Consider the following 20,680-nt stretch of genomic DNA (forward strand, 5'->3'; position numbering starts at 1 on the left):
CCTGACTGCTCAATTCTCTCTGGGCTTCCATGGTACAAATTGCAGAAATTACGTCTGTATCACGGGGGTCTTTAGCTCTCCTGTCTACCTCCAATGCTCTGTTCTCTTAAGATCTTCAACTGGATTTCATCTGTTCTCGGTCATGAGGTAGGTAAAGAGAGGTTGGATTTACCTAAACTACAAGACAGCAAAAATCTTTACTGGCTGACTACGTTGTTTTAGGTTGTAGTACAGATGGGATGCAAACTGCATTTAATACACAGGCATTATTTACCCAGGTGCCAAGTTCCATGTACTCAAGTTTCTGACTTTATTAAATCACTTGGACATGGTAAGACATCACTGAGGGGCTTCATTATAAACATGGGTATTTCATGCCCTTGTTGGAGTTGACATCCATCCTGAATTTGACAAAGTATTTACTGTTGTGTAAAGATTTGGTCTTGTACTTGGGCTGAAGCTGGTTGAGACAAGCTCCCACTGTGTGGCCTTGCACATTACCAAAGCCATTGTGTTAGGCATTAAGTCCTTGCCTGCAGAAGGACTGAATGAACAGAGAGAACAAATGACTTGGGGTCTGAAGTACATTGATCCAGAATTTTTTGTGTACTAATCTGACTTTAAATCACAATTCTCTTCTAATGCCTGGAGGGATCTAATTTTTACCCTAGAAGAAACAGAGGTTGCAGAAACTATGACGAGAATTTTAGGTTGCAAGCCTGAAGTCTGATTGATTCCTGACTGACAGATGAGAAAATCAGTGAATGATTTTGTAGCTCGGGGGTGCTGTATCCCTTGTTTCTAGCAACTCTGGAATTCTTTGCAGCCAAAACTTTTTTTGGTACCTGTATATGCAGAGTTCAGATATGTAAACCCCTGCTTACAGCTTATCCTTGATGTTTGTTGTCAAGTTTTGTGGTCTGAGTTAAGAGATGCATTTTTCTGACTCAGCCCAACTGGGAGCTGGTTCTGCTTTGAAAAAAAATTCTCATAGGGATGGAGGGGTCTCATTCATCCCCCCCAGCATTAAGTTTCCCCTCACTATATTTTTGCCACTGTGAGACAGTCATGGTTGCCAGATGAGGATTACTAACAAGGCTGATAGGTTATGATCTAATAAACTAGTGTCTCTTCTTGTAGTCACAGCTGGGCTGCTCCCATACCTGACCTTCACAGAGCTGTTGCAGTGTCTCTAGTTCAGGCATGTCTTTGGACCCAGGTTAGTTGCCTACATGTAATGGGAACTCTGCATTCTCCTCCCTTGCGCTTGCAACATCTTCAGCTTTTACCTCCTTTCCAACTGCTCTGATTACATTCACACGAGGACAGATTTTTGTCATTTTATCCTGCGTGTTCTCTCAGCATTGGCTGCCAGATAAATAGCATGTGCTTCCTGTTCATCTCTTGTCTTAGACACTGATTTTGCCTGTTTCAAGAGACTTTAAAGTTTGGCAAGGCTAAACATTATAGTGACAGTTATGTTCTTTCACCAAGTTCTTCCTCTTAGCTTGACTGCTTTTCTGTTCCAGGGGAGAGCAATAGTGAATTTTCCTTTTCTGCTTTCACTGCTCAGCTTGATGCTAATCTGCCAGCATTTCTTTCTCTGATCTCTCATTGTCTGCCCAGCCTCATTCTTGCTTCCTTTATTCTGACAGCTGCTCCAGACTCATCTTCTTTTATGTCCTTCTCTCATATTTGTTTGTGTGTCATCTTTGTTGCTGCCTTTGATGTTTGGGATGACCTTACTGAGAGCTCTGCTTGAAGGAACTTGCCTTTCTAGTGGCCCAGAAGGCACTGAAGAGGCAAACCAAGGAGAGGAGTCATCTGGAACCCATGAGTATGTGGGCCTGCTATGACCAAATAGTTTTGCTTCTAGGTCTTATCCCTTTCCCACCATATGGGACAATGTGCAACAACTTCTGTCCTCAGCCTGAACATTGCACACTGTGTATGCCCCTGCACTGGCAGAAGTGACCAGGTACCAAAATGGACTGGGGCTTGTAGCTGAAAATTTCCTTTGGTTTAAGCAGCTGGTGAATTATTTTTCTCTTTTCTGTTATGTGACAGAATTGTTTTTAAGGACAAACAGACTTGAGCTGCCTTTCTCTCCCTTTGTAAGATGCAAGCATTTTATTCCTCAAAGTATGAGGTATTAAATTTTAAAATACTACATTTTTAGAGCAAAGGTCGTGATGTCACTGTGCAATTATAGGAGGCTCCAAAATTATATTTTGCACAGTGAGGTTAGAATAAGCATCTCTTGATTGTGGTATTTCAGAGAAGTGATAGGCAGACTTCTACATGCAATTCAGCAGTTTGTAATGATATTGTACTGAATTTAGAGTATTTGGCTAGGGAATAGGTTTATGAATAAACTGGCAGAGTGACTGTATAGCCAGCTGCTTTGAAGTAGTGTTGAGTCATTTAATTTCACATTAATTTTTAATAATAAATCAAACCTGTTTATTATATTAAAATTCCTCTCGGTGTGGATTTTTAGATCTCTGGTCTTTAAGTGACAGAAGCAATTTTGAGACATTAAACTGTTTACTTTCTGAATTTCATTTGCGTTGCACTCTACTCCTTTTAATAATTAAATGATCATGTAATACAATTATAATATCTGAGGTTGGGACTGGAAGCAGTTCTTTTTCATCTGTTTCTCATCGTCAGCACAGTTGAAGTTTCTCAAAAGAAAAGAAATAAAATCTGAATGCCCTAAACTATCCAAATTAGTGCACTTTTTCATGGTGACAAATAGCCCCCTGGAAGGTATCAGTTAATTTAGTCTCAAATCTTTAAGAGGTAATTTTGACAGAGTTCTGTAAATGTAGAAAGTTAAACAGAGAAACCAGAGAAAGGTTCCTAATGAAATCTTGGCTTTGGTGGTGAAAACGTCTGACTAGTTTTAATAAAAGCTTGATTACACTGCATTCATGAGGATTTCTGAAAGTCTGCCCTGCTGACATATAAATTTTAAATTAGGCATAGTCAATAAAAAGCCACCTAATATGGTTTCATATTTTGAGAGGTTTTCCCCATAATTAGCCCAGCTAGTTAGTCTGTTTTCTAACCATTTTGGAATCTGCAAGTGCTGAAATGAATCGACTTGTGAAAGACAGTGCTTGTGCAGCGTGTCAGGATGTGAAGTGACCTGGCAGAGGCCTCCACCTGCTTATTTAGAATTTAGTGACCTTCCCCAAGTGACGAGACTGCAGCCCTTCTCCCAGCAGCTCGTTCCTAAGTTTGGTCTGACAAATGGCATCATAGAGGTAGGTGGGTTTGGGATCTGATCAGAACCTACCGATTTAGCAGCCACCAAACGGTACAAGAGAGTATAAGGAAAAACAATCAAGTGCTGTCTCTTTATCATTCTATCAGCTTTCTTTGTGGGGTCCCTTGTGAAAGCCTTTACTGAAGGCTTTCAGCTATGTATCATTAGAATACCTACAATGAGCATTACATAATAGGAAAAATATGCCACATTGAGCAGTGAAACTGGTGTTAGCTAGTCCTGTGGCCCATATCAAAGTGCTCTCGCCAGCGTTTGGTAACAGCATTTCCTCAGATGTAATGGGCTTTGGCATAACATCAACTTAAAGTTCATACATCTGCCTTAATGGTTTTTGCATATCCCTGTTACAGGTAATGGCTGTGACTACTCGAGGGAAAAAGAATCTTTTTTTTTTTTTTTTTCCCCCTTTGAATGGTAGTTTAGGCATTCTTCAAGCATATCATTTGCCACTGCTGTGTTTGCATGCCTAAGCAGGCAAGTTGTGTGTGTGTGAGGCAGGAAGAAAAGGGAAAAAAAACAATTGAAAGAAAAACAGTAATGATAAAGCCACAAGGATTAATTAGAACAACTGGAGAGACAGTATCACTTAATTGATTTTTGTTATTGGGCCTCTATAACAGCTCAATAGATTGATTCAATAGATGTCTCCTATTAATGGTGCTAGTTTAGAAGAAGGATTTGCAGAATAAATGCATCTGAGGTGCTTCCACTAAAATGGCTTATTTCAGAGGGACTTCAGGTGTTAGGAGCTTTGAAACAGGTCGTCTCCCTTACTCTTGAGTGATAGCTCAGTGTATAGTTGGGGTGGCAATAAAAAGGCAGCATTGGAAATCAGACCTTCCATCTAGGACAAGTCATGGTGTCAGATGCTTGCCTGAAAAGGGCTCTTGTGCTCAGCCTTTGTCGTAAAATTATTCTTATATATTTGAATTCCGCTGAAGTTAGAACATTGTGGTTTTTAATCTGCTAACTGAAAAACAAAAAGTACCTTCGCAGGATGGTTCTTTCCTGTGTTTGCTTACAAAAGTCAAAGTACAGAAGTTACTTTCTGCGTGGGATTGAAATATTGCAAGATTTCTACAGCTTAGATTTTCACGTATCATTTTGAAGAGTTCTGAAGAATATTGTTGCAGATACAGGTAGGTGGGATATACGTAGGCTTAGAGACCTTTAGTCCTATAACTTCAGTTTTAAAAGTACATTAAAAAACCCTAATATATTCCTAAGATGTTCAGTTATTAAAGGCACATGCCTTTATATGCGAATGCCAGTTTTGAACAAATGTGACATAGTACTAATGGAATGGATAATTCGTTTTTCACATTAATGGCACAGTGAATTCTAACACACAGGCATCATGAAGGGTAAGATGACTGCTGACAGTGGAATGGACAGATGAACTTTTCAGTGCTTTCAGTGAGGGCTGGAGAGGAATTGAGGCTGATTAAAAGTCTACAAGAAGTCTAACCACTAACTGACCATTTTTGGTCACGATTGTTTTATTTAAGTTTTAGATAATTATCTGAGGGAGTAAATTGGCTCCATAAACTCAGTTATGAAGGATGGTGAAAGGCATTATACTGTAGCCCTAATCAGGGTCTATCTGGTATTCAGGATATAGAAAAGTGGAAACTTGTACCGGTAGCTGTATGGTGTTTGCATCTAGTGTGGGAGTGATTTGCTTCAGCTGGCTGAGCAGCTCAGCTTCTGCTGAATGTGCTTGGGTCATCACCTTCTTGTAAGCATAAGTGGGCACCCATCGTCCTGTCCAGGACTTGCTCTGCTCCTGCCAGGTGAGGCGGTGGGAAGGACAGCCTGCAAGGCATGTCTGGTGCATGCACAGCTCTGACTGCTGGAAACATTTCTGTCTGCTTCAGCCTGCTCAGTGGTAGGCAGGACATAACTGAGGCTCAACTACCATCTTGTTTACCTAATCAACATGTTTTAAGATATAAATATTTTTATTCTTTTTTTGGATATTGGTCAACTGTATCTTAGGTTCAGTGGGAACTTTATACTGTGATGTTTGGCAGCAGCCATACGTTATGAGAATGGTGCGTGAGAAACAGGATGCCCAGGTCCTAGCTTGTTTAAACAATCTGTCTAGGTTTTACTACCATGGTATGCAAGTGCTTACCAAGTCCTCTGAGCTACAGAGGCAAGGGCTGGGTAGTCATTCAGCCTTATTTTTTTAAGGATGGAATTTAGAGACCTTTTGCTCTGTACTGTGGAAGAGTTTTCTCTGATAACAGCAGTTTTGCCTCTTGCCTGGGGTTTGAGGTGAAATTCCTCAGCTGCCTTTAAAGTTGCTGTGAAATGACCTTGACAAAAATTGCACCAGGTATTGTACGGGGGGATGGCATAGTGTTAATGCATTGACTTAAAACTTCAAGTCCAAAGGTGGAATAGGGTGGTGGCTGTAGAAGCAGCAAGTTAACCAACTAGTGTTGTTAAGTGTCTTTGTCTGGGTCATGCTGAGGGGCCAGATGAGATCTTTTGGGTGTTGTTTTGATAAGAAAACTTCAAATTTGGACATTCCTTGTCCCAGGAGGCTTGTGGACAGTGGCAATGCAGGGAAAACTGGGAGGAATGCAAAAGTAAAATCATCAGCGCTTACACGTGTGAAATTACATTAGTATTAGGATTTTGTTGTGTTAGCTGGGGAATTAGCATGCAAGAAGAAAGGGCTGTTTTATTGAAGAGGAGGAAAACTAGAGAGAGCAAAGGCACAGCAGAAAAGGACAGAGCATATGTTTAATGGAGCTAAGATTAAAAAAACTGAAACAGGGCACAGAGGTTAGACGAGGCAGAGAAATACAATGTTTAAGTAAGGAATAAGGGTAAACCTAGTGCTTGTACTACTTTTGCACATTTTGGAGAGTGCATCCTGAATGCCATAACTGCACTCCTACAATGGCTTTCTCTGAAATGTTGTGTTGGGAAGGAGGGATGCTAAACTGTCCAAAAGACAAGCAGAACCCGCTGAAAGTAGTTGTGACCATTTGCTTGAGCTTTGGCATCTAAGTCTCTGCATGGGTCTGGAAGTAGCTTGCTTTCTTCTTCCCAGTCTCAAATGCTTCACAATCAGAATTCCTAATACTGTGATCACACCGTTATAAGAAAGCTGCAGACCACACCTCTTCTTCCTGTGTTGTCTGCAAGACGGATGAGACCTTTCCTTAGACCCCAGTCTCCCTGAGGCTAGGACCAGCTACTGTCTTAAGGTCTGCCCCAGGTCTCCCCCCCTCACCCTAGCTTTGGAGACCAGCCCTTTGCAGCTTTCTAACTCTGCTGGTGGGTTAACTTGGTCTTCCCACAGGATGACTCCAAAACTCTCCAGGTCCCTAGGTGCCTCCAAACAATCCCTAGTCCAGGCCTGCATCCCTTCCCACCATATCTCACCCTAAGATACACCCTAAGGAGGGGCTCTACACCTTTTAATCTCTGCCAGATAAAGGATTCATTTCAGTGGGTAAAGAGTAAAAACCTGAGCAAGGAAGAAGTAGTACATGAGGTGGACTTCTGATTCAAAACCAGTTGACTGTTCTTCTGTGTGTTCCCAGCTCTGTTGCCTCCTATGTAGGATGCTCGGTGATCCTCCATTGTACATGGGCAGTTTTGAAGGTGTGCCCATAAGTATTTGCAAGGAACATAGAAGATAAGTGGTCATAATCTGATGGCCAGCAATATTTATGATGGCAGGTGAAGCTCAGGAAGAAATTTAAGGCTTCTTTTTGTCCTGGTCCCTCCTCCCCTCCTATTTTGGCACCCAGCATTTAGAAAATGAACAAAATTAGAGTGTTTGGCTTCTGTTTTTTGCACAAGTTTTGCTTCTCCTGTTAGTATACTGTAGAGAGTGTCTGCACAGCCTGTGTCCCACTCTCCCTAGCTACATGTCACGTGTGTAAAATCCCCATAACAGTCCATTTCAGCCTCCCATGGCTGTCCTTGGCAGTCTGCTCCACAAAATGTCATCTTTCACCCTTTATCAGAGATGGAGACATGTACTGCAGTAAAAAGACCATAGTTTGTTTTCTTAACCTTTGTCTAGCTGTATTTCAAAACTTACAATTTATCGAGTAACTTCATCAGGAGCCTGGGATGTTTCTAGGCAGCACAAGCAGGGATGCCCCATAGCAGAGTCAGTTGGGAGAGCGTGACTGATGGGAACGGGAAGATCCACCATGACTCTGGTATTAACTCCCAGATTCCCAGTGTGAAACTTGTGAACTTATCCTGGAAGGTGCTGTCACCTTTCTGGCTGTCCTCCTTGGTGTGCTGGGACCTCTGTGCTTCAGGGCTCAGCACCCGCCCCACTGTGTCCTGTCCCAGCTCTACCCCTGGGTCTCCTCCCTCAGCCTTGTGCCTGAGGCTCAGTGGCTTCTGCCTCACAGTGATGGCACGGCAGAGAGCTGCCAGGCAGGTCCTGGAGGTGGGGAGAGCTGCTAAATCTCTGCAGGACTAAAGCATGAACATTTAAAATAGAAAAGTGGATCTTCCAGTGGGTGCTGTAACAGAATGCATTTTTACTTTTGCCTCTATGTAGCCTCCCCAATGGATTTAATAATGTTTTATTTCTTTTTTTGTGAGTTTGTTTTTTCTACCCTGCCTATTCAAGGCTCCCACATTCTAAGAATATTTAAAATCGGAATATTCAGCCTGCAAAGCTGACCAGGTACACAGATCAGCAGTGGAAGAGTTGGGGTTTTTTTGAGTTGGATGTGTGTGTTGGGTTTACAGTATCTAGGCTTCTGGTCCTGTAGACATTTGGGAGGGGATTCTTTCTTCCTCAGTGCACATTCTGTCCAGCAAGTTGACAGTCTGATATTGATTAGGGCTTTTAGATGCAATAGGGATACAGCTAATAAGAAAACAATGAGTTGGTGTGTATTTGTGTGCACTGCTGTCCCCTAATAGGATAGATGTCTGACTGCCTGGTATCTTAAGAGGTTGGCAACTTAGAGGTATTCTCCTGGAGGAGCAGTGATGGTGCCTGGTGGTTTTGCAACTGAAGAGCGAGGGGTTTAGAAGTTTCTCTCCTTTGTGCCATTCTCATGGATTAATTTTGCTAAAGTGATACTCAGCAAGAGGAGGCTAGCAGTGAGACCAGAAGGGTCTTGAGGTGGTTAATGACAGGGTAAGGAGGACAGAAGGTGATTTTTCAGTCTGTGCTGCCTGTTCCACTTACCCCTTCCTGTGCAGCGAATAATCCCATAGTCACAGTTAACTGTCAATAATTTACCATATTTGGATTCCCAAAACAAAATGCAATGTTTAGTTCAGCTTTGAATGACAAGCAGTTCCTTATGGAGCTTAATTGTTTTGTTTACATGTAGCTAGTTACTGACTATGTGGTAAGAACAATAGGCTGACTGGCTTGTTTAACTCGTGATCAGAATGAGATAAAACATGGAAAATAGTGAGGCTGTATTTCTAAAACAGGTCAAAGGTCAGATGCAGCCTCCTTGGCTGGTTTCATGCTCCATGGCATGCTCTGTTTGCGGGACTTTGCTGTGTGTCCTCGCTGTCTGACCTTCTGCTGAAAGCAAGTGATATTTCTTGGGCCTTTGTGTTTCCTGTGGACTGGGCTTCTCTCAGAGAGTTGTCTGATCTGGCAGAGTGCATGCAGTGAGCATGAGACCATCACATGAGGCTTGGGCCTTGCTTTCCCCCACAGCTTAACCTGGATCACACCCATTTTGCAACAGAGGCAGCTGCTTTTCTCCTCTTCAGTAAGGAGGCAGGGCAGGTATTGAGGGCAGCATGAGCCCTAATTTCATAACCAGCCATGCCTGTTGTGTGGGATGGGGAGCAGAAAGGAGGTTGTCCAATTAAGGCAGATCTCTGCCAGCCAGTCATGACTGCTGCTGACAGGAGACCTTTTAACAAGGGTGCTCCAACTATAGCAGAACACTGTTCTTGTCACGCAGCCCTCCAGCCACAGGCACTGCCCTGGGATCCAGCATGACAGCAGTACATGACCCAACACGTGCTTTCCTGCCCACAACTTGAGATGTTCATTGGCAGGGCTGCCAGACTAACAGAACAAAAGAAGGTTTTTGCTCAGGACTGGAGCTTGCACCCCTTGTGTCTTGGGGGAGTGTGGGGCTGACGCCAGGTCTAATGTCTCCTATTCTGTGAATCTGTGTGCAGCTGCAAATGAGGGGCCATGGAAAATATGCACAGAAGGTGTAAGTGCAGGAGAGCAACTGTAAGCCTACCATCTTCTTTATCTTACTTTTCCATGATTGGATTGTCATCTGACTGGCACAGTTGTGTGCTCAAATCTTAGATGCAGTTGTCACCTCCACCTGGGGAGGCGTGAATGGAGGCTGATATCCTCTAGGGCAGTGTATGTCCACAGCTGTTACTCTTCCCTCCCTAGGCTATCTCTTGCTTGCAGAGGTATGTGCAAGGCAGAAATATTTCCTCTTTGTGTATGTTTGTGGCACAGAGAAACCACATCATGCAGAGAACTCAACAAGACCACAATGACAGTGGTATTACAGAGAATACTAAGAATTATAATTTCCTTCCCAAGCCTTCAGACTATGAAAATAAGCTTTAAGAGTCTACTGAAGATTTAAGCAGTAAGAGCCCCTTCTCCACCACCACCACCCAAATATAATGCAAACTGCTTCTAGAGCTGGAGGCCTTCTCAGTAAAAGCCTTTGCTTGTTTTGAGCTTACAGGCATTTACAAGTACATTATAAATTGGAAGGTTAGCATGTCTGCTCTTGCCTTGTCAGTCGTCTGCTTGTGTAACACAGAGCCCAGTAGCCATCACAAAAAAAGAAAGCCTTCAGAAATGTGTCTTTGAGGAGGAAGAAAACCCACAAGGATCAGTTATATTCCTCACAAGAATCCAGCGTCTGAATCAGGGGTTCCCAGAGGCTGACCTGGAAAGCTGCTAAGTATGACCCTCAGAGGGATTTTCAAGTTGTGGCTGTTCTGCACTGTTATGCAGATTGATTTTTATTATGCAGCCCCTAGTCTAATGTCCCACCCGTTATGTTGCCCTCCATGGACAAAACTCTGGGAACCCCTGAGTTCATCATCCAAGAAAATCTTTATTTTGGAAGACAGACTGAAAAAGATAATCTATTTTGTCAAGTATTACCACACCTCTGCAAACATACAGTCTCCTCATCTGGATGATCTCATGCATATATTTGTCAAAGTTCTTGCTTTGCTTTGAGACAGCAGTTGCAGCAAAACACTAATTTATGCAACATAGAAAGAGTTTTTGGATGAGATCCAGTCCAAGCATCTCATGGTCAAATCATTCTTAATATTATTTAACAGCTACTTGGTGTCTGGTCCAGAGAAACTAGTGACAACTACATCTTCCTTTAGACACTTAAGCAAATGGAACATGTGAGCTGGGGTGTTGTGTGAATGTAGGGCAAGGAGGACACCAGTCATAATTTGTCTCCTACCAAGAACTATCAAGCACATTTCCTCCTCCGTTTTTTGGCAGTAGATGTTGACACAGTCATAGCTGCTAAACAGCTACAAGCTCTTCAGCACTCCTTACCAAGGTAACCTTGTTTAGAAGCCCTCACCTTGCTTGTTGGGAGGAGAGGGAAGGAAAACTGGATATCTCTGGTTTAAAGAAAAACATTTGGCACTATAGAAATTAAGTGAAGATCAACTAACCTGCTGGAGCATCACAGGCCGGAAACCTGAATGTTCTGGCAGATGCCATCATTTTGGGAACGGAGCAGTTGGCAGTACTGAAAAATCGTCATGGTCTTTCTCACGTAGTAGGAAGTGGCATTGCTGCCCGGGATACAAACATCCTAAGAGGGAAGTGAATGAGTTAGTCAGTGAGTCAACAGAAGTTAACACTTGAACACAGATGATAATGTGAGTCTTGGAGGGCAAGGTCGCAATCCAAGTCCTTTGGAAAGAGTATCAGTGTTTCCAGTGAAAACTACCTATAATTAAATCTTTAAAAACAAACAAAACCCCACCAAACCCAACAGTCTTACACAGTGATTGTTTTTCAGCTTTCAAAACTCTTCTTCTGAAGAATTTTTGCTAACAGGTGGTCTAAAACCCAGGCTGATTGAGTATCTGATCTGCCTTCTGTCACCTTGGAAATGGGGAATGCCTACTGTGAAAACAATCTGACCCGGGAGAATCCAGGATTGAAGTTCACATCTAAAACTTTCTCCCCTTTTTCTGTTACTCAGAGTAATATGAGAATCCACAGTAAGGTCCACATGTCCAGCGACGTGCACAGTGTAAGTAGTACGTTTAGTGGCTCATGGCAGACAGCACTTTATGGTAAATGCTGCAGTGGAACCAGGATTGCCCATGTCTCTACTGCTGAAACTAGGGGAAAAAGCCTACCTTTACATTCCGTAATGCAGAGCGTGCACCCATGCAGTTTTAGCTCCTTATTTACTCCAGCCAGTTTATTGTGGGCCATGGTAACTATCTATGTTATATGTCTGTTCTTGCTTGCATCCCTGGGAGATGAGATTGTGCAGTGGATATATTGACAGCAGGGGTTTTTTTTCCAAATTCCTTTGCCTTTGTTCTGTTCTCCATGCAGCCCACTTAAATCATCTCCTTCTGTACTGTTGAGTCTTACAACTTTGAGAGATTTTTCTTTTTTGCTGGGCACATCCATAGAAAATGAGTTCTACCTTCTAGTCCTGGGGCAGTTTTGTTCCCTCAGAACATCAGTCTGCATCCACCCATATCAGTCATCTTACTTTTGTCCCTAATCTGTCTTAATATCTCCAGGCAACCAAGAGACTGACCTTTCATGTGTCTTGAATTCTTGAGAATTACTCAACAGTTGCACAAAGCCTTTTTTCTTCCTCCTGCAGTGAAGACAGCACCAAGTTAGGAGCATGTAATGGGCCAGGCCTTTGACTCTCACTGGGGCCTGTGATGTGGCGGCCTGAAGATGGAGAAAGATGTTCCTTGCTGCATTTGGCATGGAGGCCTGAGAGACCTTTGCTTCCCCAGATCTTTTAGGGTTCTCACTGTTCCACAGGGACTTTTGTCCCCAGCTTTTCTGACCCTCTCCTGTGTGGCCAGGTAAATGTTACAGGAGATGCAGAGCCAATGAGTACAGTAGCCCTAAAAGATTGTGGGAGGAAATGGAGCTAACACATTACATCTGATTTTCTTGCTCCTTTGTCAGAGGCCATTATGGATTTAACAGTTTGTGATAACTAAAAAGTTAATCTTCTAATCCTGTTTTTTTTTTTCCCTGAATGTTTCAAGGGAGATGCCAGGATTACCACCCCTGGTTTGGTGATTGTAATCTCTACACTTGTGATTACAGTAAGGTAGGATCCTCAACTTTAGTTCGTGGCTTGATGTTTTCATATACTTGAATTTTTTTCCATCCGTTCTGTTCCAAGGTGTGCAGCTTGGTTTTGAGGATAAATGCTTGCCATTGGTGCAGACACTGTGCTAGGGTTAGGTTCACTTAGCAAAACTTTTTTATTGGAGTGGCTCATATAACTTGTTAACATGCGAGAAATTATTAAACTTTCACTTCCTCCACTCCCATTTCCTGTTTGGATGTTGAAAGGAAGCCCTGATTGCTAATTTGTGATTAGCCAGCAACCTGGAGTGAACTTAATCCTGTGGGTTTGTGTGGTGCTTGCCTGTGCAGATACTGCCTCTCTCAAGGACAGGCTGCTGGATCTCACGTTTCACGGTGGGAGCTGTAAACAATCTGCTCTTCTTTCCGTGAATTCGTGGCCTGCTCTCTGAGAACAGAGGTAACGCCTGGCCTGCCAGCACTGGAGATGGTGCTGAGACGTTGGGTGCTGCCAGAGAGAGAGAAGGGAGGTGTCAGGGGGTTCCAGTCTTGCTTGCCCAGGAGATGGCACTGTGCAATAGTGGGATTTTCACCTGCAGTGTTTGTGGTGTGACCCGGTTGTGATTGTTTGACAGACAGGTGAGGTTATTGCATCAGTAAGAAGAGTGACTTGTACTTCTTTTAGGACGCCTTAGCGCTCTCTTCTGTGTAAGATGCGTCAGACTATGTATGCTGTAGGTGGATTGGGTTTAAATCTGCTTTGCTCCCCTGTGTTAGGGAACTGACCTTCACGCAGTCAGAATCAGACCTGGGTTTGGGGGTGAAGTTAATCTGGCCATGAATGAAGTGGTGGTGCCTTTGGAGCACCCTTACTTCCATGGCTTTTGTGCCAGTCCTTTGTGTCCCTTTTGATAATTCCCACACCTGCTGACAAAGGAGCCAAACCAAGAGGTATATACACATAGTGTGTGCTAGGACATTTTGTGGGGCCTCTATAGGATCCTTCTTTCTGTCCTGCACACAGTGTGCTATGCTCCTGGCAGAGTACCAGTTGGGTTTGGTTTAGTGCTTGTATATAAAACACAGAGCTTTTTCAAGGAATCTCTGACCCCACCTGTAACTGCCTGACATGACTTGTGCTGCCAAATGCAGTCCAGCACAGCTGGATGATCCTCCTGCTGCTCTTCTTTTTTTAAATGTTGATAAGTTGAGACTGTTTCCATTTCTCCTTCCAATAACAGCCTGAGATTGGGAGCACACACAAATCTGCGGGCAATTCTGATCGTGGAATGAATATACTGCTTTACAAAATCTTAAGCAAGCTGATTAACCTTCTTATTTTAATTCTCAAAAATGAGAGGTGAAGAGGGGTAATAATTTCTTAACACAGAGGTGTTACAAATATGTTCATAATATATCTTGAAGCTAGAAATAATATGTGAATGCTAAATACTTTTGTTATTATTAATTGAATCTTAAGTGGCCCATATAACTATAACAAAGGCTTCTTAGCAAACACATGCCCTTTAAAATAGCCTGACCCTTTCCACTTTTTCAGAGGCATTAATAGTTTCCTGGCTCAACGTTTTAGGAAATGTCGTCATAGTCTGGAGGAACCAATAAAAACATAAGTCACCTATTTTGTCTGATCATATCCTTGCCAGGATATTTGAGGCTGGAAGCTGTGGAGAGGTAGGCGGGGACCGCTCCATTTGTGTGGGTAGAGATGTAAAAGTTTTAATACCATTTTAGTATAACTTTGCATATTAAGACTCTAGGGCCATGTGAGAATTTTGAGTTCACAGGCAGGGTTTCTAGATAGTTCTAGCAACTAGTTAACTAGTTTTTCCCCTTAGGTCGTTTATTACTTCAGTGCCTGATGAAAGGGATTTTGTCTTTGGAGAAGAGTATTTTGTTGGTTTTAGACTTACATTGTCCTCTAATAGAGGCAAGAGGGCTCTTAAGAAATGTCAATGCCTTAAAATGATTATGGAAAATATGGTTAGTGGGACAGTAGCTTGTTGGGTATGGTCAATGCAGACGATTTCCCACTAGTAGAGAATGCACTTACTTAAATCAAGGAACTGAAGTCTCAGTACAAAGCATCATTACATGACACTGTGAAAAGTCTGAGTGTCTGTGACACTGTTCTCCATTGTGGCAGCATTTACGATGGGCCAAACCCCACCATCCTTACATAGTTTTGATTCTCTCCTTTCTGCGGAGAAGCCTCCAGTAAGTGTGTTAGCAAGTCCTACCCATGATCTCTTGGGTCTGTGGAGAGCAGACATGCGTGGCAGTTTTTCCCCACTGTGCTGTCTCCTGCCAGCTTCAGCCAGCCCCTCAGAGGTGGGGAGACCTATGTTGTTGCTAATCTACACTTGGTTGCATGTATCTGGAAAAGGCTGCCAGACCCCATTTATCTTCTACCTCTTCCCAGAGTACCTTCAGAAACAACTAAAGTTTTTGCCTGGCTTTGGGAGGTCACGCACTGTATTTTCTCTTCTGCGTTCCATCAACATTGGAGACAGGTCTAATGTTTGTCAGCAGTCTAGAGAAACTGCAGAGTAACACTTACTTCATCCTGCACAGCTATCTGTTTGGAAGTGAACTGCAGCACCAAAAGAGACAACCACCACCGCTGAAGCTGCCCCACACTGTGCAGTGCAGACTCCCTCTCCTCGCCCGCCCTGCCTAGGTCTGCGGGTGGAGGAGTTCTGTGGGTGTCAGGATCCCTGATCACTGGGTCACGCTGGGGTTGTGTCTCAGTCCGAGAGCACAGTGTGCAGTCCTCAAAGCCTTTAAGTGTCTTGAAAACAGCCAAATTGAGGCACCTTCCTTTCCCAAAGTAACACCACTGGAGTCCTGAACAAACACATGTGTTGAGCAGGATGTGTAGGTGAAGGGGCGAGTACAACGCTGTTGTTGCACACCCCCACAACAAATTCAGAAAGAAGTGCCTGTGTCAGGTGCTCCTACCAACTACTCTGTGGCTTCTGCATAGGCAAGGCTCCCCTTCCAACTGCTGTCTGCTGTGCTCTGATTTCATCTCAGTCAAGGGAGTGTAGGCCTCAGGGGAGGACAACTTTGGCTTTTTCTCTCATCCCTGCCTCTTGGTTTGTCAGGATTTAGGGAAGGAAGAGCTTTTCTCAGTTACGTACTTACTTCAGTCATTTGCAAATGAGAGCTTTCTGATTTTTATTGATGTGTGGTTAAACTCTCATGAGCGTGTGTGTAACTGTACTTTTAAAATAAATATCCCACTCATCTAGCAGAAGAAATGTGACCTCAATAAGAACCAGGTTTAAAAACAACACTATCATTTTAATCCTCAGCTTGCCTCCTGCTCCCCTCAGGGTTTTGTTGACGGATGGAATTTATTCATTGATTGTAGGGTCTTTTTAAAAAACAGAGAAACTCCCAAATGAGAAACTATCCAATCCCACCCAAAGAGATTTAGTGAAGTTGAAACTGTAGAGAAGGTGAAGGCAGGCCATTCCTTACACTGTATTCACATTCTTGTGTCCCAGTGTACAACTTGGGTGTAGCAGTCGATGCAGAAATGCATCTGACCTGTTCTGTTAGGCTGAATACCCTACGGTCTTGGAGTTTACAGCAGATATAAGGAAAAGGCCTTGTCTTCAGACATGTCCGTGCAGGGCCTAGAACACTTCTGGCTCTAGGCTCTACATAAGTAATAATAATAATAACAGTAAAGCCAAAACCTCTTTGCCAGCTAGTGAAATGAAAATGCTGTACTTCACAGCTATGTCATTGGAGAATTATATTTCATTAGAGCTGATATTAAAAACCCTGATGTCAGTTGTGAAATGTGGCTGACTTCAAATTTGCAAAACGCGTAGGAAATTTTTTCGTAATGTGTTGTCACTTTGGAAGTCTGGCAGTCCTTTAAGTTCACTCATAAAACTTTAAGCTCTCAGAAGGGGAAAACCCCAAGGCCATTTCCTCCAAACTTTAAAAGCTTTGCTTCTACTAGCAAATGCCATTTTCATAAAATATGTGCAAATAACATTCTTGATGCTTCAAACAGCAGCAGTTGTTAGGACTTTCAGATTGGAGAACTGGATCAAATAGTCATGAGAAATAAGGTATTCTAGACATCTAAATGACAGCTTTTTTAGAAGTCAGTTAGGGTAGAGAATAACAGTCCCAATCATGTTTGTGAAGTCATGGCAGTCCACTGACTGCAGTCCCGCTGACTGGCAGAGGGGTAACATAATGCCCGTTTTCAAAAAGGAAAAAAAAGACCTGGGGAACTACAGCCCAGTCAGCCTCACCTCTGTGCCTGGTAAGATCATGGAGCTGGTTCCCCTGGGAACTATGCTAGGGCGCATGGAAAATAAGGATGTGATTGGTGACAGCCAACATGGCTTCACTGAGGGCAAATCGTGCCTGACACATTTGGTGGCCTTCTGCAGTGGGGTTACAGTGTTGGTGGAGAAGGGAAGAGCAACTGACTTCATCTACCTGGACTGGTGCAAAGATTTGACACTGTCCCCAATGACATCCTTGTCTCTAAATTGGAGAGACATGGATTTGATAGATGGACACCTCGGTGGAGAAGGAATTGGCTGAATGGTCACACTCAAAAGGTTGTGGTCAACAGCTCAATGTCCCAGTGTTGAGCAGTGAGGAGTGCTGTTCCTCAGGGGTGGGTGGACTGGCGCTATTTAACATCTCTGCTGGGGGCATGGACAGTGGGATCGAGGCACCCTCAGCAGTTTGCTGACGACACCAAGCTGTGTGGTGCAGGGACACGCTGGAGGGAAGGGATGTGCCATCCAGAGGGACCTGGAGAGGCTGGAGAGGGGGGACCGTGTGAACCTCACGTTGTTCAACAGGGCCAAGTGCAAGGTCCTGCCTATGGGTTGGGGCAATCCCAAGCACAGATACAGGCTGGGCAAGGAGTGGATGGAGAGCAGCCCCGAGAAGGGCCTGGGGGTATCAGTGGATGGAAAACTGACCATGAGCCAGCAATGTGCGCTCACAGCCCAGAAACCACCCGTGTGCTGGGCTGCACCCAGAGCAGTGTGGGCAGCAGGAAGAGAGGGGGGATTCTCCCCCTCTGCTCCATTCTCGTGAGACCCCCCTGCAGTGCTGGGTCCAGCTCTGGGGGCACCAACAGCAGAAGGACATGGACCTGCTTGAGTGGGGCCAGAGGAGACCACAGAGATGCTGGGGGGGCTGGAGCACCCCCTTGTGAGGACAGGCTGAGAGAGTTGGGGGGTTCAGCTGGAGAAGAGAAGGCTCCGGGGAGACCTTAGAGTGGCCTCCCAGGACTGAAAGGGGCTACAGGAAAGTGGGGAGGGACTCTTGATCAGGGGTGTAGGGATAGGATGAGGATAACGGTTTTAAACTGAAAGAGGGGAGATTTGGATTAGATCTAAGGAAGAAATTCTTCCCTATGAGGGTGGTGAGGCCCTGGCACAGGCTGCCCAGAGCAGCTGTGACTGCCCCCTCCCTGGCAGGGTTCAAGGCCAGGTTGGACGGGGCTGTGGGTAACCTGGTCTAGTGGAAGGTGTCCCTGCCCATGGCAGGGAGTGGAACTGGATGGTCTTTAAGGTTCCTTCCAACCCAAACCATTCTGTGATCACTGATTATTAAATGAAAAAAAGCCCTGCTGTTCTGCCATGTTTTCCTTCCCATTTGGTGGCTTACAGGCTTGCATTACTGGGAAGGAATATGTGCACAGCAGTTGCATTGAGTTGGTTCCAGCAGGTCACTGGGCTGCAGACCAGTTTCTATGTTAATCTTCTTTTCACAAAATTCTGAAGTAAATCAGACTATGTCTGTCTTAGTCACGGTACAGACATGAGGAGTATATGCATGTGTCAGCTTTTTAAAGTTTCACACTTGTATGCCTTTTTAAAAGGAAAAAAAAATCTCGTTAGCTCTGGCTTCTGCTTGCTAGACAATATTTAAATGCCTAATGCAGTATGTGAGTAAGCTTGCTTCAGTTACAGTTGGATTTATTATAGGAGATGGTAGATAATCATTCTGGATGGGGTTTTTTGGTTTGGGTTTTTGGTCCTGTATGGAGAACTCATGGAGATACATATATCATCATTTTCTAATAGAAAAATATATTATGGTTACACAAGGAATTCTAAAGTGTTGGTGGTCTGAACATGTACTAATGACTACGTATGTGTCCTTTTCTGCTTGGGCACCTCCAGCTGTGCAGTAACCTCAGCTTCACATTCTGCTCCCCCCTGAAACCTCCACTAGGCACTACCCTGGGTCTGCTACGTCCAGTTAGAAGCAGTGCTGGTGCTCTACCACCAAGTAACACTTAGAGAGTTCACATGTTTACTTTTTCCCCACACAGGATCTGATTATAATCTCCTTTCCTTGCATCAATTTCTCACCAGATTGGTAGGAGTTTACTATCTTCAGGACTTCTCTCTCTTTTGAAATTGGCCATCAGCGATAAGGAACAATGATAGGCAGTTGTAAAACATATCATGCAAGACTTTCTTTAGGAAGGAGTCTTGAATCAACCTTGTAAAACCATTCTTAGAGGTCTATTCGATTGTGCATAACACATCTTACAAACTCACTGCAGTTAATGGCATTAGAGTGGTGAATTTTAGTTAATCCCTGACCAGGCAGATTCAGCTATTTTCATTTTGAATTTGTCAGCAGATATGTGTGAGCAGATCATCTCTTTGTTGAAGGAAAGGAGTGGGATAAGCTTTTGTAAGGGTTAGATCAGCCTGTGGGATCAGGCTCTGGTTCAGGGAGTTTGTATTTATCAGCAGGTTCCAAGGTGGGTGAAAACATGATGGTTTGGATTGAGAGAAGTCCCTAAAGTGTGCATGTGTTAGCTTGTTTAACTTCATGCACTCAGGGACTGTAAAATCAGGGACAAACCCATGTTTTTGTTTTTTCTTGTTCTTTTTTTTTTTTTTTTATTAATAGTAAAGGCATTAAAACACTGTCTGGAAACAGAAAATATTCCCAGCTTTTATGGGACATGGTCAGTTGGCTCTTGTTCCCTTACAAGCAGTGTTCTTAATTGGATAAAGTTGCTACTATTTCAGGTCAGTGTGTGTGTTCTTTCTTAGAATTGCCATGGTACTGGTAAGACAGATACATCCTGTAGTTGTGTTTGTCCTCCTACAATATGTGAATTTTTGTTTACAGCACTGTATTTGCAGCACTTTTCCATACCTCACTGAAGCTACCCATTTGGAGGTACTGTACTCAGTTATTTCTCATTTGTCATATAGCAGTCTGTTTTACATGCCTACCTTGGTGTGTGTCCATTACAGTTAGTAGCTTCTAGGGCCGTTGTATTTTGGTGGTTTTATAGCTTAGTGGATATTTAAGCTTAGAGACATTATGTCATGGTTACAATCTTATGTAAACACAAAGTATAGAGCCTAATCTAGCAGGTTTTTATACAGCTCAATAAATTTCTCTGAGCTACAGCTGATCTTCGCAGGAGGTGCTCAATACTGATTTAAAGGCTTCAAGTGATAGACAATCTAACAAAAAATAACTATACAAGTTGTAGCTGATAAGTTGTTACTGAGCTCTGTCACTGTTAAAAAATGTAGCTTTACTTAAAGTGCAGCAAAACAACAGCAGCAGCAACCATAGCCAAAATCAACCATATCTTTTTTTTTTTTTTTCCCCTCTTCTGTCCCTATAGAGAGATTTTCATCACTCTGATTGGAATCAAATATTTCAGTACTTCAGCTTTTACTTTTTGCTATGATAGAAGTAAGATTAGGGAAGTCTGAAATGTTTCCCAAGTAAATTTCACAATTTGGAGCATGTTGGAATATCTAGAAATGAGTGCAGAGCAACCCAAGACACACTGAAATCAGCATTCAACCCCAGCTCTCCCCTGCTCTGGATTCCCATTACTTTAATGACACCTATACTGGGTTTGTTGAGAATCATACACGTTTACTGGCTGACATTAGTCTGCTTGCCACTGGGGAAGTTGTAGTGAGGTCTGGAAGTGTCTTAAGGCTGTGTTACCCCTACATGCAGGATTCAGGTGGCATGTAATATTGAAGGAAGCACAGATTTTATAGTCTTTTTTTAAGTAGGATTTTTAT

The 20,680-nt window shown here is 43.4% G+C and overlaps 2 protein-coding genes across 4 annotated transcripts in view; one reads left to right on the forward strand and one right to left on the reverse strand.

The window, feature by feature from the left end:
- The window catches only part of FILIP1L (filamin A interacting protein 1 like), a 142,655-nt gene extending 131,591 nt beyond the window's left edge, over positions 1-11,064 (reverse strand). The window contains exon 1 of one of the 2 annotated variants that reach the window (XM_026843454.1): positions 10,955-11,064. The gene's annotated coding sequence lies outside the window, so the exon portion shown is untranslated. The remainder of the gene's footprint in view (positions 1-10,954) is intronic. The other variant, XM_026843529.1, reaches the window with a different exon arrangement.
- The window catches only part of CMSS1 (cms1 ribosomal small subunit homolog), a 247,164-nt gene that overhangs the window by 150,409 nt on the left and 76,075 nt on the right, over positions 1-20,680 (forward strand). The gene's annotated exons all lie outside the window — the stretch shown is intronic.

This window comes from Athene cunicularia (assembly GCF_003259725.1).
Source record: "Athene cunicularia isolate RWA chromosome 1 unlocalized genomic scaffold, athCun1 chr1_part1, whole genome shotgun sequence".
Classification (NCBI taxonomy): domain Eukaryota; kingdom Metazoa; phylum Chordata; class Aves; order Strigiformes; family Strigidae; genus Athene; species Athene cunicularia.